The 25869-nt window shown below is 48.3% G+C and overlaps 1 protein-coding gene across 6 annotated transcripts in view; it reads right to left on the minus strand.

Annotated features, from left to right (window-relative positions):
- The window catches only part of garnl3 (GTPase activating Rap/RanGAP domain like 3), a 617196-nt gene that overhangs the window by 355855 nt on the left and 235472 nt on the right, over positions 1-25869 (minus strand). The gene's annotated exons all lie outside the window — the stretch shown is intronic.

Genomic DNA, 25869 nt, shown 5'->3' on the forward strand with positions numbered 1-25869 from the left:
AAGAGTAGTATATATATTACTAAAGGTAATATAACACATACTACCCCAGATATGGTCTCACCAAAACCCAGCACAATTTTATCAAAGTTTTTCTATCCCCACACTCCAATCCTCTTGCAAGAAAGGCCAACGTGTGATTTGCCTTCCTAATTACCTGCTGCACCTGCATGCTAACATTCTGCGTTCCTTGTACGGGCACACTAATCGATTTGAACACTTCATACCATTTAGAAAATATTCTGTTTTTCTTATGACCAAAGTGAATAACTTCACATTTCCCTACATTATAATCCACCTGCCTCCTGTTGCCCATTCACTTAACCTGTCTACATCTCTTTGCAGCCTCTGTACCCTCCCAATTGCCTACCTTTGCTAGCTTGGTCTCATCAGCAAACTTTGATACTTTCTGTCTCTTCAACTAAGTCATCAGTATGGGTTGTAAATAGCCGAGATCCAACACTAATTCAGCACTCCACTATTCACTGCCTGCCTGCTTGAAAAAGCCTTGTTTATGCCCATTCTCTGCTTCCTATCCGTTAACCAATTCTTTACCCTTGCTAAAATGTTACCCCGACTCAATGAGCCCTTATCTTGCCTGTTAATCTTTTGTGTGGGACTTCATAGAATGCCTTTTGGAAGTCCAGACATACTACATCTACTTGTTCACCTTCATCTACCCGACTAGTTACACCCTCAGAAAACTAATACATTTTGTTAAATCGGGTCTCCCTTTAGTAAAACCATGTTAACTTGTTCCAATCATACAATGCTTTTACACAAGTGCATTGTTAAGACTTCCTTAATAATAGATTGTGGCATTTTCCCAACAACCGATGTTAAGCTAACTGAAATGAAATGAAATGAAAAGAAAATTGCTTATTGTCACGAGTAGGCTTCAATGAAGTTACTGTGAAAAGCCCCTAGTTGCCACATTCCGGCACCTGTTCGGGGAGGCTGGTACGGGAATTGAACCGTGCTGCTGGCCTGCCTTGGTCTGCTTTAAAAGCCAGTGATTTAGCCCAGTGAGCTAAACCAGCTCCTTTTACTGGCCTGTACTTCCATGTTTTCTCTCTTCCTCTTTTCTTGAAAAGCAATGCATAATTGGCCAACTTTCAATTGGCCAACTTTCAATCTAATCGAACTACCAGGAATCTAAAGTATTTTGGAAAATCATCGCCAGTACATGCACTAGCTCTGTAGCTACCTCTTTCAGAACCCTAGGATGTAAGCCATCAGGTACCAGAGATTTGTTGGAATTTAGTCCCATAAGTTTCTCCAATTCTTTTTCTCTCTGATATTAATTTCCTTAATTTCCTCACTCTTTTAGCCCTTAAGTTACCCTTTATTTCTGGTCTCAAACTTGTGCCTTCTACTGTAAGGACAGACACAAAATATTTTGCCCATTGCTGCTGCTATTTTATCATTTCCCATGATAATATTCCCTGTCATTGCTTCTGAGGGATCAACATTTGCTTTAGCTACTCTCTTCCTTTTTATACAATTGTAAAAGCATTTACAATCTGATTTTATATTTCTGGCCAGCTTATTCTCATCTTCCATTTTTCCCTTTTAAATCAACTCTTTATAGTTTTCTAAAACAGTCCCAAATCTTCAAGTTGTTAATTTTTTTTTCGCAACATTGTCAGGTTCTTCTCTTAATCTGATACCATGCTTAACTTCCTGAATGAGCCATGGATTTGTTTTTCAATGAAATGTATTTTTGTTGCACATTTTGAATTGTTCCTTTACATGTTTTCCACTATACACTTCTCTCCATACAGCCTATTTACCCAATTAACTTTAGTCAGTTCTCCCCTCATACGTATGTAATTGGCTTTGTCTAAATTTAAGATTTCTGTTTCCAATTGGAATGTGTCACTTCCAAACTTAATATGAAATTCAATGGTAATATGATCACTGTTTCCCAGTGGATCTTTTACTATGACATTTACTAATTAACGCTGCCTCAGTACATAATACTAGATCTCTAATTGCTATATCCCTAGCCAGTTCCACAACATATTGCTACAAGAAATTGTCATACAAACATTCTACAATTTCATCTTCTAGATCATTCTCGCCAATTTAATTGTCCCAGTCAATCTGAAGATTAAAGTTTCCCACAATTATTCAATTTCCTTTGTTACAACCTGCAATAATGTATTGTTTAATGCTCTGCTCTGTTCTAATGGTACAGCTACTGTTAAGTGGCCTATAAACTAGACCCACCAGTATTTTCTGACTCTTACTATTCCTGATTTCTACTCACACTGAGTCTACTTCATGATCTTCTGATGCCAAATCCTTTCCTCCTGTGTCATTCTGTCTATCCTTCTGAAAGATTGTGCAATCTGGAATATTTATAAAGTACCCCTTTGGATATGGTCTCAGGACACCTTTGGGAGTGGCAAGGTATCCTTTGAAATTGTTAAAAGTAAACATGACTGTGCATTAAAAAGTGCATAAACACATTGGAACTGTCAAAGCTGTCAAAGAACAGTCAAGCTGTCATAGAATGGTCAAAAGGGTACTAGCTGAGTAGGCATGGAGGAGGTAACAGCAAAAGATGGTGGGTAGACATTAATTGGCACTAAGCTGGCATAAATACAACATCAGCCATTGGGATGTGGAGTGCACAGGAGGTATAAGAGGCCACAGCGGTGGGCAGAGTGGCACGGGTTGTCATGGGGATTATGAGCTGCCATGGGGGGGGTCATGATCTGGTGTAGGTGGGGAATGGGGAGCACCTGGCGGTGTCAGAGGGGTGAGGGCTATTCTTTGTTTCAATCTATTTTTTATTTAATTGAACAAACTGCCGGAGCACAAAGGCTGGCCTTCCGCCTGGCCTGCCTCCACAGCTGGGAGCCTTCACACGCGTTCTGGAGGAGCCGGGCCCGACCGCTAATCCAGCCCACTCAGAACAAAAACCCAAACTGCGAGCAGCCATTTTGAAAGGTCAAATCTGTAGAATCTGGAACTCTCGAATCTCTGTAACCCACCGAGGAGTGAAAATTTGAGCCAGAGAGGTGTGAGACTGTGATTAGGGTTCCAAGATTAGTAGCTGATGCAGGAACTATGTCAACACAGATTAGTGTGGATCAATGGATAAAATAAAAGGAAACTAAAGGGATCTGGGAAGGGGGGTGGTAACTACGATTAAGTCTGGTTGGAGGGTTCGGTTGGGCCAAATGGTCTGTTTACATGTTACAACTTCCTTGTATTTCTGTTTATATGCAGCATCATTTCATACTATATCCAGCAGGAAGACAGATAGGAAGGTCTACAGGCCTCTGCTCATATTTGGAGTTGTCCGCTAAGAACTGTACAATCGGTGCCCACAATAACCTGTTGGTCCTGTACGTTTCCCTTTCTTTCTCTCTCCAAATGGTGAAAGGCTTTGCATTTCCACAGTTCTCACTCTTGATGGCATGCCCAGAGCAGGAGCTCACAGTGCGACTAGCCAGGAGTGTAAATGCACAACAACTGATCTCAAAGTCCTTGGACTACAGAAAGGGAAGGAGCCGCCTTGCAACCTATGCCACCTTCCTTCAGTGGAGGACAGGACGAAATGCGAGAGAAAAAAAAAAACTTGGCTTGATTTCTGGCTAATAAAGCAGCCGCAAGCCAAACATTTCCCAAGTGAATCGATACCCCGGAGTATAGTTCCGTTTAGGTTTTAGTTCATTTATAACTGGATTCAACATTAAATGAGACCAATCGGCATAAGCTGTTCATATCAACAAATATTTACATTGAGATCACTGTTACATTTTGCTGCTATTGCGCCTTCAGTTCTTTGTGTCATATCTTCAGACACATTTTTGGGGACGTATTGGAAAGAGTCTGATGATTAATCTGTTTGAACCAGGTGACAAGCACTCCTTCCTTGGCCATGAAGAGGAATGGGCAATACCCATTGAACCACAAGATCTACAGTGCTTCAAGAAATTTAATAAGTAGATCCATCAAGACAAAGTCGACTATTTCGGCTCCATCCCCTTTAGAAACTATTCTGAAGACAATTAATATAATTTTGAAAGCTTTATCTCATAGTTGTGCAGGAACGGCTAGGTTTCAGGCGCTCTGCTTCACCAATATGCATTTGGATGCTCTTTAAGACGAGAGTTGGTGATAGGGATGGACACTAGCCACTCCAGATGTCCACAGTCAGCATCATACTTCAGAGTGCTGCCAGGTAAACCTTCACCTACTCTATTCCAAGCTCAGAAAAGGACTCCCTACTGTGTCAGTGTGGGTGGCACACCTGTGGCCCGTCTTCAGAAAGATGAACAGTTTCATTTCAATTATACCAAAGTAGGGGTTCACATTGTTAACACACACCTGGCTAGGAAACCCCAAACTCCGTGATTTAATTCCATCTGTCTGAGATTGATTTGAACACAGCTCACATAGTTGAAGCGTCACTCACACCCCCTCAGAACTTCAGTTCTCCATTTGGTTAAACCAAGGCTCCATCTGCTCTCCGAGGTGGGAATTAAAGATACCATGGCACACGTTCGAAGAAGAGCACAGTAATTCTCCCTTGTGTCCCAGTCAATACTTATCCCTCAATCAACATCACTAAACACAGCAGGTTATCTGGTCATAATCGCATTGCTGTTCCTGGGATCATGTGTGCAAATTGGCTGCCCGGTTTCCTACATTACAACAGTGACTGCACTTCAGGAGGACTTCATTGTTTGTAAAGTGCTTTGAGAAGTCCCGAGATTGTGAATGGTGCTATATCAATGCATGTCTTTCTTTCTCCATTTGGTCGAATTAAACCTGTTTTGTATTCTTCTTAAAAGGCACAGCTACGATGGGCCGAATGGCCTCCTTCTGTGCTATAAATAACAAACTAACAAACAAGATAGCACCAGGGACTTGGGTAAAAACAAAAATAATACAACTTTGTAAAATGTATGAATATATCAACTGCCTATCGCAATCAGTGGAGAATTTATACATGCCTTTCCATAACCATGGATGATTTATCATTACTGTACAATCCTTCTCACCAATCCCTCTTCGCAGTTGAGAGTACAGTGCTCAGAGCGCTGATGTGACAAGAAAGCTTACTGATGATTTGCAGTGACCTTACTTACTGGAAAAACTAAGAGGCTTCAAGATGGGTTGCATCAAAACTAAATATTGTTACATTGAGTGGAGGTGTGAAAGATTAGAGTTCCTTTTTCTTTAAGTTTGTGTTGTCGCAAGTATAGGCTTTATTAAAATGAGAAGCACCCAGCTTCGTTAACCAGTTAACTGCAAAGATTATTCAAGCCTTTCATACCTCTAAACTTGGGGATCAACCAGCAATCTGCTGCCTAATTCACACTCTCACCAAATTCCTCTATCACCACTGTCCGCAGTGACCTTGTCTCTCGGTCATGCAACCCATCCATTTTAACATTCACATCTGTCTGCATCGACTCTCACAAACAAATGTGCCACAGAGAGCATCCTATCCGGCTGCATCACAGCTTGGTATGGCAACTGCTCGGCCCAAGATCGCAAGAAACTGCAGAGTGTGGTGAACTCAGCCCAAAGCATCACACAAACATGCCACCCCCACATTGATTCTGTATACACCTCCTGTTGCTGCAAGAAGGCAGACAGCATTATCAGAGACCCCTCCCACCCAGGCATTGCCTTCTTCCAGACCCTTCCAACAGGCAGAAGATATAGAAGTCTGAAGACCCACACATCCAGACACAGGAACAGCTTCTTCCCCACAGCTACTAGACTCCTCAACAGCTCCCCCTCAGACTGATCTGTACCCTGTAAGAACACTATTCACGATGCCCTATGCTACTCTTGCTCATGTATTTGCTGTGTTTAGCCCTTGTTCCGCACTGTAACCAATCACTGTTTGTCGATGTACTCTGTCGATTATTCTTTTTGTCTACTATGTACGTACTGTGTACATTCCCTTGGCCGCAGAAAAATACTTTTCACTGTACTTCGGTACATGTGACAATAAATCAATCAATCAATCATCTTTGTTTTCAAATTCCTCCATGACCTCAGCTCTTTCTTACTCTGTAACCTCCTCTGTCTCTACGGCCATCCAAGATATCTGCACTCCTCCATTTCTGGACTCTTGAGACTCCCGATTTCAATTACTCCACCATCAGTACGAAGTCTTACAACACCAGGTTAAAGTCCAACAGGTTTGTTTCGATGTCACTAGCTTTCGAAGGCCGCCTTGGAGAACGCTTACCCGGAGCTCAGAGGCTGAATGCCCTTGACCGCTGAAGTGTTCCCCGACTGGAAGGGAACATTCCTGCCTGGTGATTGTTGCGCGATGTCCGTTCATTCGCCAGGCAGGAATGTTCCCTTCCAGTCGGGGAACACTTCAGCAGTCAAGGGCATTCAGCCTCTGATCTCCGGGTAAGCGTTCTCCAAGGCGGCCTTCAGGACCCGCGACAACGCAGAATCGCCGAGCAGAAACTTATAGCCAAGTTCCGCACACATGAGTGCGGCCTCAACCGGGACCTGGGATTCATGTCGCATTACATTAATCCCCCACCATCTGGCCTGTGAAATCCTACCAACTGTCCTGGCTTGATACAATTCACACCTCTTTAACCTGGGCTTACCCCATCTCTGGATCTGTAAAGATTTAATCACCTGCTAATGGTCGCATTCCTAGCATTGTTTGGCATCTTTGAATTTGTCTATATATGTGTTTCTGGGGCAGACCTCTTCATTCACCTGAGGAAGGAGCAGCGCTCCGAAAGCTAGTGACATTGAAACAAACCGGTTGGACTTTAACCTGGTGTTGTAAGACTTCGTACTGTGCTCACCCCAGTCCAACACCGGCATCTCCACATCATGTCCACCATCAGTGTTTGTGCTTTCAGCTGTTGGGGCCTAACCTCTGGAATTCCCATCCAAAATCTCTCTATCTCTCTCCGTGAAACCTTCTTTATCCGAGCTGATGTCCATCTCCCCTAACATCTCCTCGTATGGCCCGGTGTTTAACTTTGCATTATATTCTGGGATGCTTCATTGAGTTAAAGGTGCTATTTAGAAGTACGTTGGACACTTTCTCGCTGATTTGGGATATTTTCTGAGCAGTTGTGTTCCTCCAAACATCCTTTCTTCACCAGATTTCTCACTCCAAACTTAGAAGTACAAAGGTAGCAAAAAAAAGAAGTTTTTTTCTTGCATAGCAATCCCTCTTCATTCACGTGCAACAACAATGCGATACTTAAATCATTACAAAACAGCACAGAACATCCAAAAGACTAATGCACATTTAGAAAGATAAGGACATTGTACAACTGGTTGTCCTGCCATTGTCAGCGGTCTTACGTAGTATTTACATTGCAGAAACAGGCGTTCAGCTCAACTGGCCTATGTGGGTGTGCTCCATATTAGTCTCCTTCCACTTGCTTTGTCTGACACTATCACCAAGAGAGACTTGGAAAGAGGAGGATTACATGTATACATCGGAATGGCTCCATTTCCATTTTGAGAGAAACTGTTGCTCCATTTCTGCTCCTTCCTGTGAGCTCCGAGCACAACATTTTCTCATTGATGTTCTCCTTGTGTCTTCTATTTCTTTCTCACTTCTCTCCGTTTTACTCTTCGGTCATAAACTTCTTTCATTTTTTTTTGTGCAAATCTTCTTTTGCTTTTCTTGTTACTTCACTCATCATTAAGGCAGCACGGTAGCACAGTGGTTAGCACAGTTGCTTCACAGCTCCAGGGCCCCAAGTTCGATTCCCGGCTGGGTCACTGTCTGTGCGGAGTCTGCACGTTCTCCCCGTGTCTGCGTGGGTTTCCTCTGGGTGCTCCGGTTTCCTCCCACAGTCCAAAGACGTGCGGGTTAGGTGGATTGGCCATGCTAAATTGCCCTTAGTGTCCTAAAAGGTTAAGTGGGGGTTGCTGGGTTACGGGGATAGGGTCGATACGTGGGCTTGAGTAGGGCCGGTGCAGACTCGATAGGCCAAATGGCCTCCTTCTGCACTGTAAATTCTATGATTCTATGTCATGTGTTTGTCTCCTTGTGCCTCCCCCGGGTTCATACCAGCTGCACCACCTTCCCCCAAGTTTATACCAGCCATACCCCCTCCCCCGAGTGTATACCTGCCACCCTCCTCACCAGCCCCCCCACCCACGTTTATGCCAGTGACATCCACTCCGAGTTTAAACTGCCGCCCTCGCCAAGCCCACCCCAAGTTTATACCAGCCGCATCCTCTCCTCCCCCCCCCTAAGTTTATACCTGCCATCCTCGCCCTCTCCACCCCATTCCCAGTTTATAATAGTCGCGCCCCCTCCCCCTGAGTTTGTACCTTTTCTACATCAGTTAAGTCATTCAACTCTGGTACTATTTTAGTTTAACTCCTCTGCACTCTCTCCCAGGTATTGAAATCCTTCCTAAAGTGCGATTTCCAAGACTGGTCACGATACTCCAGCTGAGGCCTAACCAGTGTTTCCTCAAGTATTAGTGTAACATACACTGCTTTTGTACCCTTGCGCCTTGTGAAAACCCCCATGAGGCCCACGGGGAAACCATAACTGATCTCCCCATGGGGCTTGTGGAACACCAGCTTCCCTGCTAGTGGGCGGAGGCCCACCCTGCTGGGGCCTGTAAGATCAAGCCTGTAAGAACCAAAACGGCGCCAATCAGACGGGCATCGCGCTGCCCCAAAGGTGCGGAATGCTCCGCAACTTGGGGGGCCGAGCCCCAACATTGAGGGGCTAGGCCGACGCCGGAGGAATTTCCGCCCCGCCAGCTGGCGGAAACGGCCTTTGTTGCCCCGCCAGCTGGCGCGGAAATGACATCTCCGGGTGGCACATGCGCGGGAGCGTCAGCGGCCGCTGACAGTTTCCCACGCATGCGCAGTGGAGGGAGTCTCTTCCACAGGAAGGGAAAGAGTGCGCCCACGGCACAGGCCCGCCCGCGGATCGGTGGGCCCCGATCGCGGGCCAGGCCACCGTGGGGGCACCCCCCGGGGCCAGATCGGCCCGCCCCCCCCAGGACCCCGGAGCCCGCCCACGCCGCCTTGTCCCACCGGCAAGGTAGGTGGTTTAATTTACGCCGGCGGAACAGGCAATTTATCGGCGGGACTTCGGCCCATCCGGGCCGGAGAATCGAGCGGGGGGGCCGCCAATCGGCGCGCCGCGATTCCCGCCCCCGCCGAATCTCAGGTGCCGGAGACTTCGGCAACCGACGGGGGCAGGATTCACGGCAGCCCCCGGCGATTCTCCAACCCGGCGGGGGGTCGGAGAATGTCGCCCCATGTCTCTCCTTCTACTTTTCTTGTCTCCTTCCCACTTTTGCTTTGACATCTGGATGCAGCAGATCCAGACTTTGGTCTTCTCTTTTTTATATATAAATGTAGAGTGCCCAATTCATTTTTTCCACTTAAGGGAAATCCACTTAAATCCACCTACCCTGCTCATCTTTGGGTTGTGGAGGTGAAACCCAAGCAAACACGGGGAGAATGTGCAAACTCCACACGGACAGTGACCCAGAGCCGAGATCGAACCTGGGACCTCGGCGCCGTGAGGCAGCAATGCTAACCACTGCACCACCGTACTGCCCTAGGCTTTGGTCTTCTGCCCATCAATAATCCAGCTGGTGAGAGTCCTCTAGTTATTTCTGGTGTGATACGATATTGAAATAAGAACCTTGAGAGCTTGGTCCCTAAAGTATCACCTACAATCATCTATAATTCTTCCTTCAATGTCTGAACAGCTCGCCCGGCCAAACCACGTGACGCTGGATGATAAGATGCGGTACGCAGATGGCGCATTCCACTCCTTTGCATAAACTCTTTGGAACAACTCACTCGTGAATATTGTACCAATTTCCGAAATTAGAGAATCTGGTGACTCATGAGATGCAAAGACTTGGCGTTACTTCTCTATGGTATTGGAAGCTGTAGTGTTGCTCGTGATGGACACTTCTAACCACTTAGAATGTGCATCCACGATGACTAAAAACATGTCACCCATGGAAGGACCTGCACAAGGTAGTCGAAACACATTGTATACAAAATTATGAGGGGCATAGACAGAGTGGATAGTCAGAGGCTTTTCCCCAGGGTAGAGGGGTCAATTACTAGGGGGCATAGGTTTAAGGTGAGAGGGGCAAGGTTTAGAGTAGATGTACGAGGCAAGTTTTTTACGCAGAGGGTAGTGGGTGCCTGGAACTCACTACCGGAGGAGGTAGTGGAAGCAGGGACGATAGGGACATTTAAGGGGCATCTTGACAAATATATGAATAGGATGGGAATAGAAGGATACGGACCCAGGAAGTGTAGAAGATTGTAGTTTAGTCGGGCAGTATGGTCGGCACGGGCTTGGAGGGCCGAAGGGCCTGTTCCTGTGCTGTACATTTCTTTGTTCTTTGTTCAAACCACATCAAATCTCGACCAAGAATGATCAGGCCACTCCGAAGGATGTAATGGGTCTAGTGGCGCCATCTTCTGGTTAGATTGACATGCAGAACAGGATTTCCAAAACTGCCGCCAAAGTCCCAATGGTCAGAGAGTTGATGCAATTCTGCAAAAAAGTTAGCGACAGGCTGTCCAGTCTTCCGAAAATGACTATGGAATTTGAAACAATGCACAATTACTGAGGGATTCGGATGGTGGTGATTCTGAACGAGTGTAACTAAATTCGCAAATGAGATTCAGTGGTGTAGCTAAATTTCTCATTAGCTTGCAAGTCTTCGCCCCGCATACACTCAGGAGAATTGAACAATTTCTAGCCTCCTCTGCAATCCCATTTGCCAAGAAGAAGCGTTCCAACCTTTCTCCATATTCAGTCCAGTTCTCGTTCTCTTCCCAAAACTCACTGATAGACCCAAACATAGCCATGGTGCTGCTAACTTGTATTCCATTGATAAACTTTGCAAAGCTCTGTGCTGAAAGTGCTGAAACGCAAATTATTTTATTCTCATCGCCAACAAGGCCACAAAAAGGTAGTCGAAACACATTGTGAAAGTTAGTCTTCTTTGATGTATAAAAATAACAAAGTTTAAAATACAGTATGGACTCAAAAATGAGAGAAGCGAGTCAAACATTGAAATAACAGAAATGGAAAAAAATGAGAACGCCAGTTAATTACGAATATAGACAGGTAACAACAACTATGACATCACAGCACTTACTGATGACATCAGCAATGGATGTAAATAAGAAAATGCATAATAATAATTATATAACACTACCTCTTTGACCAAGCTTGTGGTCATTTGACCTCATATCTCCATCTGTGACTTGGTGTCCCTTTTTACCGAATCATAGAATGGTTAATGCACAGAAGGAGGCCATTCAACCACTCATCTCTGTTTAAGGGAGATGTGCGTGGAAAGTTTTTTTACGCAGAGGGTGGTGGGTGCCTGGAACGCTTTGCCAGCATAGGTGGTAGAGGCGGGCACGATAGCATCATTTAAGATGCATCTAGACAGCTATATGAACGCGCGGGGAACAGAGGGAAGTAGATCCTTGGAAAATAGAAGACAGGTTTAGGTAAAGGAGTTGGATTGGTGCAGGCTGGGAGGGCCGAAGGGCCTGTTCCTGTGCTGTAATTTTCTTTGTTCTTTGTAGGCCAACTCCCCAACCTTTTCCTGGAGCTTTGCAAATTCTCTCTCTTCAGATCACTATCCAATTTTCTTTAGATCGTAACCGCTCATTGTATAAAAAGGTATTTCTTATATCACCATTGCTTCTTTACATCGGTGTCCACTGTTTCTCGATACTTATGCAAATTGGAACTGCTTCTCCCGATCTACTCTGTCTCAGACCCGTCACGATTTTGAACACTTCTACCAAATCTCCTTTCGACCTTCCCTGCTCCAAAGAGAACAACTCCAACTTCACCAATCTAACTAACTGAAGCCACTCATTCCCAGAACCATTCTGGTAAATCTTTTTCTGCACCCTCTCAAGGGCCTTCATATCCTTTCTAAAGTATGGTGCCCTGAACTGGACACAATACTCCAGTCGAAGCCGATGGGGGGCGGGGGGGGATCTTGTGGTGCAATTGGTAGTGTCACTGCCTCTGAGGCAGAAGCTCCAAGTTCGAGGCCCACCCCAGGGCCTGATGCCTAAGATTCATAATGTGGCAAAGCAGGTTGTATATTAACCTTCAAAGCCTTCCAACGCACACCGTTGGTAAGCATTAAGAGCGGGAGAGATTCCTGTTCAGTCATGTAATGGAATGAATGTTGCCGCATTTACCATATTATGCATAGCTCCAGTCTAGAAGGTGCATGCCGCCCTGAGTGAACTGATAACACACCACTGGCGTAGCCTCCTTGCTTTTGTACTTTATGCCCCTATTTATAAATCCCAGGATCCTGTATGCCTTATTTATTTATTTTTTATAAATTTAGAGTACCCAATTATTTTTTTTCCAATTAAGGGGTAATTATAGCGTGGCCAATCCACCTAACCTGCACATATTTGGGTTGCGGGGTAAGACCCACGCAGACATGGGGAGAATGTACCGAATAGAACATAGAATATACAGTGCAGGAGGGCATGCGGCCCATCGAGTCTGCACCGACCCACTTAAGCCCTCACTTCCACCCTATCCCCATAACCCAATAACCCCTCCTAAACATTTTGGTCACGAAGGGCAATTTATCACGGCCAATCCACCTAATCTGCACGTCTTTGGACTGTGGGAGGAAACCGGAGCACCCGGAGGAAACCCACGCAGAGACGGGGAGAACGTGCAGAGTCCGCACAGACAGTGACCCAGCGGGTAATCAAACCTGGGACCCTGGCGCTGTGAAGCCACAGTGCTATCCACTTGTGCTACTGTGCTGCCCTACAAACCGTACAAACCCCACACAGACAGTGACCCAAGGCCGGAATCAAACACGGGTCCTCAACGCCATGAGGCAGCAGTGCTAACCACTGTGCCAACGTGCTGCCCTCCTCTATGCCTTATTAACCACATTCTCAACCTGTCCTGTCTCATTAAAGAGTTTGTGTACATATACCCCAGGTCCCTCTGCTCCTTCTCTCCCTTTAGAACTATATCCTTTATTTAATCCTTTATTTATGGGCATCATGGTAGCACAGTGGTTAGTACTGTTGCTTCAGAGCGCCAGGGTCCCAGGTTCGATTCCCGGCTTGGGTCACTGTCTGTGCGGAGTCTGCACGTTCTCCCCGTGTCTGCGTGGGTTTCCTCCGGGTGCCCCGGTTTCCTCCCACAAGTCCCGAAAGACGTGCTGTTTGGTGAATTGGACATTCTGAATTATTCCTCTGTGTACCCGAACAGGCGCTGGAATGTGGCGACTCGGGGCTTTTCACAGTAACCTCATTGCAGTGTTAATGTAAGCCTGCTTGTGACGCTAATGATTATTCTTCGTTCTAATATTGCCTCTCCTTGTTCTTCCGACCAAATTGAATCACTTCATACTTCTCCACCTTAAACTTCACCTCCCATTCATTTTACTTAATATTGCTCCCACGAAGCATTTTGGGGACATTTTGTAACATTTAAGGCTCTGTAAGTTGTTGTTGTTTTTCATTATTGTTGATATTCTTATTCGGGACCACTGCACAGTCCTTGTAGTGGCAGAATCCCACCTTCACACTGAGGAATACGCTGCATCGGGTTGTGTGGCACTACAAACGTGCTAAACAGAGTGGCTTCAGAACAAATCACGCAACTCAAAACTGGGCATCCATTGGGCACTGTGGCCCATCAACAACACCGGAATTTGTACCCCACGACGTGGCCCAGCATATCCCCTGCTCTAGCATTACCATTGAGCCAGGAGGCTAAATCTGGTTCAACAAAGCGTGACAGGAGCAACACCAGGCCAACTTAAAAATGCGATGTGAACTAGAAGCTACAACAGAGGACTGCATGCATGATAAACAGGGCCAGTAGCGCGCCTCAGACTGAGTTAAGCAGTCCCATCACCAGTGTTTCAGATCAAAGTTCCATTGTCCTGTCCCACATCCATTCGTGAATGGGCAATTAAACAACTAACTGGAGGAGGCTTCGCAAACATCACTGTTCTCAATGATGGGTTGTCCAACTGGTCAATGCATAAAGACAAGTCTGAAGCGTGCGCAGTCATTTGCAGCCAGGGGTACAGAACGGTTGGCTTATTTCGGCCTCCATCTGCTGTCCCCAACATCTCACATTGTGATCTTCAGACAATTCAGTTTGATTTATGCCACATGATATCAAATTAGTGCGGTGGATAAAGTAAAGGCTTGAAATGACAATGCCCTGGCTGTACTGCTAAAGCTTTGTGCTCCAGAAGTAGCCGTACATCTAGCCAAACTGTTTCAGTACAGTTACAACTCTTGGCACCTACTGGACAGATTTGCCTAGGGTAGGTCCTTCCTACAAAATGCAGGTCAAAATTCAAACCAGGCGCCCTTTCAGTCTACTTTCAATCATCAGCAAAGAGACAGAAGAGGTTATTGACAATGTTATCAAGTGGCACTTACTCAGCAATAACCTACTCTGTCTGGATTCGGCCAGGGTCACTCAGCTCCAGACCTCTTACAGCCTGGGTCCAAATATGGACAAAAAAGCTAAATGCTGGAGGTGAAGTGAGAGTGACTGTGCTTGACAGCAAGTCTGAGCATGGCATCGAGGAACCCTGGAAAAACTGAAGTCAATGGGAATCATGGGAAAAGCTCTCCCCGGGACGTTCGCTTATGCTCGGTAGAACGAGCTACAACTCCCCTGTTGGAGTCACACCTGACACAAAGGAAGATGGTTGTGGCTGGTGGAGACCAATCATCTCAGCCCGAGGTCATCTTTGTCGGAGTTCCTCAGGATAGTGTCCTCGGGGGTGGCATGTGGCGCAGTGGATAGCACTGGGACTGCTGTGCTGAGGACCCGGGTTCGGGTCCCGGCCCTGGGTCACTGTCCGTGTGGAGTTTGCACATTCTCCCCATGTCTGCGTGGGTTTCACCCCCACAACCCAAAGATGTGCAGGTTAGGTGGATTGGCCACACTAAATTGCCGCTTAATTGGGAAAAAAAAGTTTTGGGTACTCTAAATTTTTTTTTAAAAAAGGATAGTGTCCTCGGCCCAATCATTTTCAGATGCTTCATCAATGACCTTCCCTCCTTGGGCGGCACAGTGGGGCAGTGGTTAGCACTGCTGCCTCACGGAGCTGAGGACCCGGGTTCGATCCCGGCTCTGGGTCACTGTCGGTGTGGAGTTTGCGCATTTTCCCCGTGTCTGCGTGGGTCTCACCCCCCACAACCCAAAGATGTGCAGGCTAGGTGAATTGGCCAGGCTAAATTCGAAAAAAGCTAATTGGGTACTCCAAATTTATTTTTTAGAATGACCTTCCCTCCATCATTAGGTCAGAAGTGAGGATGTTCAGTGATAATTGCAGTGTTCAATATCATTCTCAACTTCTTAGATGCCACAGCAGACTATGCCCGCAATCAGCAAGACCTGATGTGGCCTGGCCTGAGAAGTGGTAAGTAACATTTGTGTCACACAAGTGCCAGACCATGTCTATTCCAACAAGAGACAATCTAACCATGATATTCAATGTCATTACCGTCATTGACTCATCAACGAACAAGAATAGGTTTGAAACTATGGACGGGATTCTCCGTCGATGGGATCCCCCGGTCCGCCAGTAGCACACCCCTGTCTGCGGGTTCCCCAAGGTGGCCACAATGGGAAACCACAGTGACCGGCGGTGGGAACCGAGAATTCCATTGCCGGTGGGGGTGCGCCATGCTGGAAAACGCAGCTGGTGGATGGAGAATCCCGCCGTATGTATTTTGACTCCTCAAATCCTGTCCACCATCTGCAAGGCACAAGTTAGGTGTGTTCTAGAAACCCTCCACGTGCTTCAATGAGTGCAGATCCAACAACACTCAAGCACCTCAACACCATCCAGGAGAAGGCAGCTTAACCAACACCCCATCCATCACCTTAAACATACACCCCTCCGACCCGTACACAGCGCACCACCTACAAGACGCACTCCAGCAACGCGCCAAGATTTTTTCAACAGCACCATCCAAACCACAACCACTGACACCTGGAGGAACAAAGGCGGCAGATGCATGGAAACGCCACCACCTACACGTTCTCCTGCAGGTCACACATCATCCTGGCTTGGAACTATTTTGCCGCTCTGTCACCATCACTGGGCCCAAACTCCTGGAATTCTCTGCCTAACAACGTCTTCACCACATGAACTGCAACGGCTCAAGAAGCTTGCTGCCCACCATCTTCCCAAGGACAATTCCGGATGTGCAATTTCAAACAGTGATGTCCCACATCCCATGAATGAATTACTTGACAGAACAGCTTTTAGTGGTGAAGCTTCGCTCCATGTTACAAAGCATCGACAAACTAATTATGTGCATTTCAATTTTAGCCGTAACAGAACTTGCACTTTGAATGTGGAACACCATTCTTTCTTTCAGGCCGATCAGCATCACCCACAACTTTCGGAAAATACTGAATGCACATCAAAGCTAATAAAGCTCACATTGTCTCAACTCCTTTACAAATGGATTACGGAACGGAAAACTGTTTGGTCTCTTACAATAGGAATTTTATGAAACACAGTGTGACTGGCGGGAAATTTATTTTACTCGCCTGACATTTAATTACTGAATAGCTATTTATCAATGCACTGGAAGCAGGTTGCCCAAGAACAAAGTGTACTTATGATCAAAGGTGGCGATGCGTTACAATTAAATAAAAACAAAAGGAAACATTCTATTCACATTTTAGGAAGAAAATCCTTCATCACACCATGGGAAATGTATTACAATGCCCTTTGGTGTAGCAGTAAATGACTAATCGAACAATAGTCACAAAACAAATATAGATTTCAATATTTCGACAATAGAATGATTGTTTTGTCTCTTAAGCAATGTGGTGCTTAGTAAACAGTAAAGTACAACAAACAAACTTCACTCCTGGAAATTTAGATTCCTGACAAATCCGTAAGATTGAGTGGTTAAATTAGGATGACAAGGCTAATTTCCTCTGTGCCCCCGTGTTAATGTGCACACTAATTCTGTGACCGCTGGTGCCAAAAAGGACAAGGGGCAGCAGGAACAGCACTACCTTCAAAGTCACCCTAACTAACAGCACTGTCGGAGCACCACCACCGTAAGGAGAATAATGGTTCAAGAAGGACTGACTAACATTACATTCTCAAGGGAAATTCGGAATGGGTGATAAACGTGAACTTTGTCAACTTCACAAACAAACCGTGAATGAATTGAAAAGCTGATTCTCCAATACACCCTCCCTCGAGTGCAACTCCCCACATGTGCCTGCACTTGAGCGGGGTACAACTGAGATTCTGCTAAAAGGTGCAGTTTATATTGTAAATGCTTAGGTGCTCAGGTCAGCACATGAGTAAGAGGGAGTCCAACATTTAGCACGTTTCCAATACAACCGTGACTGCGACGCTTCAAAACTACTCCCCCAGCTTCGGGGCACACTTGGGTTGCGAAAGGTGCGACAGAATTACAAATCTTTCTTTTATCAACTTTCAACCTGCTATCAGCTCTGACTCCAGTTCCCCGTACAATACCAGCAACCCAACTGGGGAGTGCGAAGGATGCCTGATCCTAGATGCAAGTTGAAGAAACGATTTGTGAACTGGCCACGGCATCTGACTGTTACTATTGCCGGTTCCGCAATCCTGTACATCTTCCAGCAATCACAAACTAATGACAATTTACAAATATCCTGAAGTCATATGTGAGCTTAGAAAAAAACTCCCGGTGGGAGAAAAAAACAATTTCCTCTATTAGAAGGTTTAATAAACGTAAATAGTAACTCTCAGCACCTCAAGGGGAATAAAAGGGTGGCTGACATTTTTGGCAGAGTTTCCTCATCAGAACCGGTGAAAGTTCCCTCACAAACATTAACCCATGTAGACGCTTCTCTTCCAGAAAGCCAGTTGGTGAAGGATGATACTGGACCCAATCTTTCTGCAGCCTTAAATTTATTCACAAGCATATATCTCCTAATACAACAAACTGTTTCAATACATGCTGTACTCAAGCGAAACCCCAGTGACTGCCCATCACACGCATACAATTAAATACAATTAATATACAACTGACGTGGACCTTTAATGTTCCTGCTTTTATTTCAGATCTCAAGGACAGTACAATGCAGCAGTCCCTCAGTACAGCCCTGGAGTGTCAGCCAAGTCTCTCGAGTAGAGCTTGAACCCACAGACTCAGAGCAGGAGTGCTACCAATTAAGCCACTTCGGAGAGGGAATTCTTAAGATGATTGAATGTCTTGTCACTGCTGGTGAAGTGTACTCTAACCTCAGTGGAATGAGGGCGCGAGCTAAGATATAAATCTGGATTGCAGCACTATTGTGGGGCAGGGGGATGATATCAGAGACAGGGTGTGGAGTGGTTCCAATCTTGCCAATTCATTGCCGGAGAGTTCCTGCTCTGACATGACTTGATGTCAGACTGGTGGCAGGGCAACATGGAGACAGTTTTGAAGCATTAATATAAACCTGGGTGCTTATGACAAAACAGAGCTCCAGTGGTCATGCACTCTTCCCCTCCTTGTCTGGATCATTGCTGCAGTCAGGAGCTCAGTTTTAACGCACCTTCGTACATTATACAAATATAAGCCTGAAAATTCCAAGCCATGAATTGTATCAGATTTGCACCAATGAGTCTGGAGTTGTGCGCAGAGAGGTAGTGCATTGTTAAATCATGGGTAACCTCATTTACACACCCACCTCACTTGCATTACTGGTGTGAATAAAGGAAATTCGGGGCAACATCTTTGTTTGACAATGGGCGGGAACTTTTAGCCGTTTCTGCTGGCGGGATCACCTGGTCTGGCGCCGGTGAGCCCTCACGCGGATTCCCCGGCGGCAGCGAGTGTGACAACGGAAAACCCCGTTGACAGCCGCAGGACCGGAAAATCCAGCCAATGTCCAATGGCGAGCTGCCTCCGCTGTCGCACAACACGTGGGCGACACTGTGGCACAGTGGTTAGCACTGCCACCTCACAGCTCCATGGTCCCGGGTTCGATTCCAGCCTTGGATCACTGTCTTTTTTTTAAAATGCATTTTATTCAAACTTGTATCAAAGTAGTTACAGCAAATAAACACCCCGGGAAACATTCTTCCCAACAATCAACTATACAGTTTGTAGATTTTCCTCCTTTTTCACCCCCCCCCCCCTCCCCATCACCCACCCTCCCACAGCCCCTCAAACACGGTCACAAACATCCCCCACCTTTTCTCAAACTCCCCTGCTGAGCCCCTTAACTCATACTTTATCTTCTCTAACCGCAGGAAGTCTTACAGGTTACCCAACCATGCTGCTACCCCCGGTGGCGATGCCGACCGCCACTCCAGCAAAATTTGTCGCCGTGCAATCAGAGAGGCGAAGGCCAAGACATCGGCCTTCCTCCTCTCCATGAGCTCCGGCTTCTCTGAAACCCCAAATATCGCCACCAAAGGGTCCGGGTCCACTCCCTCCTCCTGGCTAAGACCACGAACACTCCCGCCCAGAATCTATCCAAATTTTCACAACCCTAAAACATGTGCGCATGATTTGCTGGCCCCCACCCACACCTCTCACACTCATCTGCTACCCCCTGAAAGAGCCCGAATCATATGCACCCTGTGCACCACCTTAAACTGTATCAGGCTCATCCTTGCCCTAGAGGAGGTCCCGTTTACCCTTCGCAGTGCCTCACTCCATACTCCCCAATTGATCTCCATTCCCAACTCTGCTTCCCATTTCTCCTTGATCTACACCACCCGCTCGCCTCTCTGCTCCCCTAGCCACTTATATATATTCCCAATTCTTCCCTCACCTTCCACATCCGGAAGCAGCAGTCGCTCCAGCAGGGTGTATCCCGGCAATCTAGGGAACCCCTTCCAGACCTTTTGTGCAAAGTCCCTAACCTGTAGATACCTGAACTCACTACCCCTCGGCAGCTCTACCCTCTCCCTTAGCTCCTCCAGACTGGCAAACCCTTCCTCCAAATACAAATCCCTCACCTTGACCAGCCCCATTTCCCTCCACCCCCTGTATACACTATCCCCCCCCCCGGCTCAAACCCATGATTCTCGCACAGCGGCGTTAGCACCGACATCCCTTCCACCCTAAAATGCCGCCTCAGCTGATTCCATATCTTCACCGTGGACTGCACCACTGGGCTCCCTGAATACCTATTGGGGCAATGCTGCCGTCACCATAGCCCTCAAACTAGACCCGTTACAAGATTCCTCCTCCATCCTAACCCACTCTACCCCTTCTCCTTCCCACCACCGCTGCACCTTGTCCACATCCGCCGCCTAATAATAATGAAGCAAGTTTGGCAACGCCAACCCCCCCCCTGCTGCCTCTGCCTTTGTAGCAAGATCCTCCCCACCCTCGGCACCTTCCCAGCCCATACAAAGGCAGAGATGATTGTGTCTACTTTCTGAAAAAAGGCCTTTGGTATAAAGATCGGGAGAGCCTGAAAGATAAACAAGAACCTCGGCAGAATATTCATTTTCACCACTTGGACCCTCCCCACCAATGTTAAGTGCAGTGTATCCCACCTCTTAAGATCCTCCCTGGCCTCCTCCACCAGCTTCGTTAAGTTCCACTTATGGAGCCCTGTCCATTCCCTCGCTACCTGAATCCCCAAGTACCTAAACCTATCCCTCACTACCGTAAATGGCATCCCCCCTAAATTAGCCTGCTGTGCCAGCTCATTCACCGGAAATACCTAGCTTTTCCCTACATTCAGCTTGTATCCCGAGAACCCTCCAAACCTCCCCAACAGGCCCATAATCCTTCACATACACTCCAACGGATCCAAAACATACAGCAAGAGGTCTTCGGCATAAAGCGACACCCCATGTTCCCTCTGTCCCCTCATTATCCCCTGCCACTCTGCCGACCCCCTGAGAGCCATCGCCAATGTCTCTATGGCCAGCGCAAACAGCAGCGGCGACAGCGGGCACCCCTGCCTCCTACCCCTGTGTAAGTCAAAGCTTTGTGAGCTCATATCATTCATCCTCACCCTCGCTCTTGGCGCCACATACAGCAACCGCACCCATGCCACAAATCTCGCCCCAAACCCAAACCTTCCCAAAACTTCGAAGAAGTACCACCACTCCACCTGATCAAATGCTTTCTCCGCGTCCATGGACACCACCACCTCCAGTACCAGAGCTCTCGACAGATTCATCACCACATTCACCACATTCAACAGCCGTCTTCTATTACTCGCGAGCTGCCTTTCACAAAGCCTGTTTGATCTTCTGCAACCACCCTCGGGACACAATCCCCCATCCTCCCCGCCAACAACTTAGCCAATAGTTTCACATCCGTGTTCAATAGTGATATGGGTCTATACGACCCACATACCACCAGATCCTTCCTTTTTTGGGGATTAGTGTGATTACTGCCTGCTTCATCGTCTCCGCCAGCTCCCCCTTCTCCAGTGCTTCATTAAACACCCCCAATAGATGTGGTGCCAGGTCCGCCGCAAATCCCTTATAAAATTCTGCCAGGTACCCATCCGGCCCAGGGGCCTTCCCCGACTTCATACACCTGATACTATCCAGCACCTCCCTCAGCCCCAGGGGCTCCTCCAACGCCTGCCTCTTTGCTTCCTCCACCTGGGGAAATTCCAGCTCGTCCAGAAACCACCCCATGTCCCCCTCCTCTCCTCCTGGGTCTGCCTCATAAAGTCCCTGGTAATACCTGGTAATAAACCCTGGTAATAAATGCCTCATTTATCTTCCCTGGCTCTGACACCACATCCCCAGCCCCAGTCCGGATCTTCAATATTTCCCTGGACGCAGCCTGCCTCCGCAGCTGGTGCGCCAGCATGTGGCTCGCCTTCTCCCCCATACTCGTATTGCGCCCCTCTTGCCCTACGCAGTTGCCCTACTGCCCTCCCCGTTGTCAGCCTGTCAAATTGCCCCTGCAACTTTTTCCTCCTCGCCAATCTCTCCACGGTGGGCACCCTCAAATATTCCCTGTCCACCTCCACTATCTCGCTCACTAGACGGTCATGTTCCGCCCTCCTTCCCTTATTCGCACGAACCGCAAATGAGATAATTTCTCCCCGGACCACTGCCTTCAGTGCTTCCCAAAAAATGCCCGCCGACACCTCCCCATTCTGATTGAACTCCACATAATCCCTAATCGCCAACCGCACCTTAGCACAAAAACTTCCATCCGCCAACAACCCCGAGTCAAACCTCCACCCCGGCCTCTGCTCTCGTCCCATACTGAACCGAATATCCAGCCAGTGAGGTGCTTGGTCCGAGATAACTATCCCCGCATACTCTGCCCCCTCCACCCCAACCAAAATCTCCCGACTTATTACAAAGTAATCAATACTCGAATACACCTTATAGACGTGTGAAAAGAAGGAATACCCCCTTCCCTCTGGGTTCTGAAAGCGCCATGGATCCACCATACCCATCCTCTCCATAAACCCCCCCCAGCTCCCTTGCCATTCGTACCCTACCCATCGACCTGGGGCTCGATCTATCCACCCTCGGCTCCAGGACACAGTTAAAATCTCCTCCCATGAACAACTGGTACGTGGCCAAATCCTGGATTGCTGCCAGCAACCCTCTCATAAAACCCACATCATCCCAATTTGGGGCATACACATTTACCAACAATACCCCACTCACAATTACATATCTCCCACCTGGATCCCTCACCTTCTTCGCACACCGAATCCCATTTTTTTGCTCATTAAAATCGCCACACCCCTCGATTTCAAATCAAACCCCGAGTGAAAAACCTGCCCACCCCACCCCTTCCTTAACCTAACCTGGTCCTTCACACGGAGGTGTGTCTCCTGCAAAAAGACAACCCCCGCTTTCAAGCGCCTGAGGTGTGCGAACACCCGCGACCTTTTAACCGGCCCATTCAGTCCCCGGACGTTCCACGTTACCAACCTTACCGGAGGCTTGCGCCTCCAATCCCCTCTACCGTCCATCATATTCCGCACTTAACTCCTGCCCCTTTAATTCCACTCTGTACCTAGCCCATCCCAGATGGCCCCTTTCTTCGCCCTTGACCATGTCATCTCTCACCCCCTGCTGCGTCGCAGAAACTCCCCCCACCCCGCTTTTCCCCTTCCCCTTCTTCCCCCTCCACTTCCCCTTTCCCCCATCCCCCCGGCCATCCATCGTGGCCTTCTCCCCCACCACCTCCCTTCCGTACACCAGCATAACCTGCTAGCGCGGCTGCCCCTGCCCAAAGGCACATCCTAATGTCCCCCCCCCCCCCACTCAGCTCAAAGAATAAAGCCCCCTGCTGGCCTTACCCTCCCCCACCCAAACAATGACTTCTCCTGAACTCCAGGTAGCCTTCTCCAAAAGCAAACAAACAGATGTTAAACACAAACAGTCCCATAAAACAGGAGGGGGGATGGGAACATCCATCCCCACATAAACCCCTACAATTCCTTACAATCTCAACATTGAACAGAACCCCCGCCCCCCCAAAAAAAGGCAAAAATCCCCCAATCCCTACACCCACTTCTAACATGCTCCCGACCATTACATAGTGCCAGCACCCCGGTTCCCAACCATTGTCCATTCAGTTCTCCCCCAGTTTATGCTCCTTAATAAAGTCTTCGGCCACTTCTGGGGTCTCGAAATTATACTCCCGGCCTCCGAATGTCACCCATAATTTCGCCGGGTAGAGCCCCCCAAACCTGATCTGCTGCCAGTACAGCACCGCCTTGGCCTTGTGGAAACCTGCCCCCGTTTTGCCAACTCAGCTCCGATGTCCTGATAAATCCAGACGTTATTTCCCTCCTAGTCGCAACTACGCTTCTCCCTGGCCCACTGTAGAATTTTCTCTTTCTTCACAAATTTATGGAGCCTCACGATCACCGCTCGCGGTGGCTCCCCAGCTCTAGGCTTTTGCCTCAGAGACCTATGCGCTCGGTCCACTTCAGGTGCCTTATTTAGCACCTCTTCTGCCACCAGCCCCGCCAGCATCTTCGAGACGTACCTCGTGGCACTCACACCTTCCACTCCTTCAGGCAGGTCCACTATTCGCAGGTTCTGTCTTCTCGAGGTATTCTCCTGCTCCTCAACCTTTGCCCTCAGCGTTTTACAAAGGTCTCCTAGGAGCCCCACCTCGGCCTCCAGAGCCACCACACGATCGCTGTGGTCCGAGATCACTCCTTCAATCTCCCGAATCTGTGACCCCTGCACCTCCAAACACCTCTCCATCCGCTCCAAAGCACTCTTCAGGGATGCCATAGCTTCTGCAATGGCCTTTGCATGATCCTCATGCATTTCTTTCCTCTGCTTATGGAATTCCTCCTTGATAAAAGTCATCGGTTCCTGTATCTGGGGCTTTCCAGCTTGCCCCTTCCCCGCCTGCATGCTGGAAGAGGCTGTTGCGGCAGACTGTTTCAACTTTCCAGCCAAATTTTTCACTGTTTGCTGCCAGGTCTGGCGATCAGGAGACAGACCACTCCAGGGGTAAACTACTCCTCTAACATTCACCTACGCCTTTTCATCAAAATTCTACCCGGTTCTGTGTGAAAAGAGCCCTTTTCTGTGACTTTAAGCAGGAACAGCCCTGTATGTGACCACTCATTCCATGGTCACAACCGGAATACCCTTGGGTCACTGACTGTGTGGAGTTCGCACGTCCTCCCCGTGTGTGCGTGGGTTTCCTCCGAGTGCTCCAGCTTCCTCCCACGGTCCAAAGATGTGCAGGTTAGGTGGATAGGCCGTGATAAATTGCCCCTTAGTGTCCAAAAGGTTAGGTGGGGTTATGGGGATCGGGGGGAGGCGTGGGCTTAAATAGGGTGCTCTTTCAAGGGCCGGTGTAGACACAGTAGGCTGAAGGGTCTCTTTCTGCACTGTAAATTCCATGATTCTATGTCACGGGGGACAGAAAATCTCACCTCACATCTAAATTAGGTACACAGTCCGTCAGCAGGTAGGTTACGAAGACAGCACAAGTTTGCGAGTGAGAAAGACCATTTCATCATGGGAAAGCTTTAAAATAGGACGGATTACGGTGTTCAGGGTTTGAATGGGTGAAGAAGGCTGTTGGACATATCCATCAAAATAGCTGAGAACAGAACAGGGGGCGAAATTCTCCCCAAACGGCGCGATGTCCACCGACTGGCGCCCAAAACGTCGCCAATCAGACGGGCATCGCGCCGCCCCAAAGGTGCGGAATGCTCCGCAGCTTTGAGGGCCGAGCCCCAACATTGAGCGGCTAGGCCGGCGCCGGAGGTATTTCCGCCCCACCAGCTGGCGGAAACGGCCTTTGTTGCCCCGCCAGCTGGCGCAGAAATGACATGTCGGGGCGGCGCATGCGCAGGAGCGTCAGCGGCCACTGACAGTTTCCCGCGCATGCGCAGTGGGGAGCGTCTCTTCCGCCTCCGCCATGGTGGAGACCGTTGCAGAGGCGGAAGGGAAAGAGTGCCCCCACGGCACAGGCCCGCCCGCGGATCGGTGGGCCCCGATCGCGGGCCAGGCCACCGTGGGGGCACCCCCCGGGGTCAGATCGCCCCGCGCCCCCCCCCCCCCCCCCAGGGCCCCGGAGCCCGCCCACACCGCCTTGTCCCGCCAGTAAATAGGTACTCTAATTTACGCCGGCGGGACACCAATTTATCGGCGGGACTTCGGCCCATCTGGGCCGGAGAATCGAGCGGGGGGGCCCGCCAACCGGCGCGGCCCGATTCCCGCCCTCGCCGAATATCCGGTTCCGGAGCCTTCGGCAACCGGCGGGGGCGGGATTCACGGCGGCAAACGGCCATTCTCCGACCCGCTGGGGGGTCGGAGAATGACTCCCAGGGTGTCACTAGCAGTAAAATAGATTCAAAGGGCCAAGTGGCCGATTCCTGCTCCTAATTCGTATGGTCTGAAATATAAAGGGATG

Source organism: Scyliorhinus torazame, chromosome 22 (assembly GCF_047496885.1).
Source record: "Scyliorhinus torazame isolate Kashiwa2021f chromosome 22, sScyTor2.1, whole genome shotgun sequence".
In the NCBI taxonomy this organism is placed as follows: Eukaryota; Metazoa; Chordata; class Chondrichthyes; order Carcharhiniformes; family Scyliorhinidae; genus Scyliorhinus; species Scyliorhinus torazame.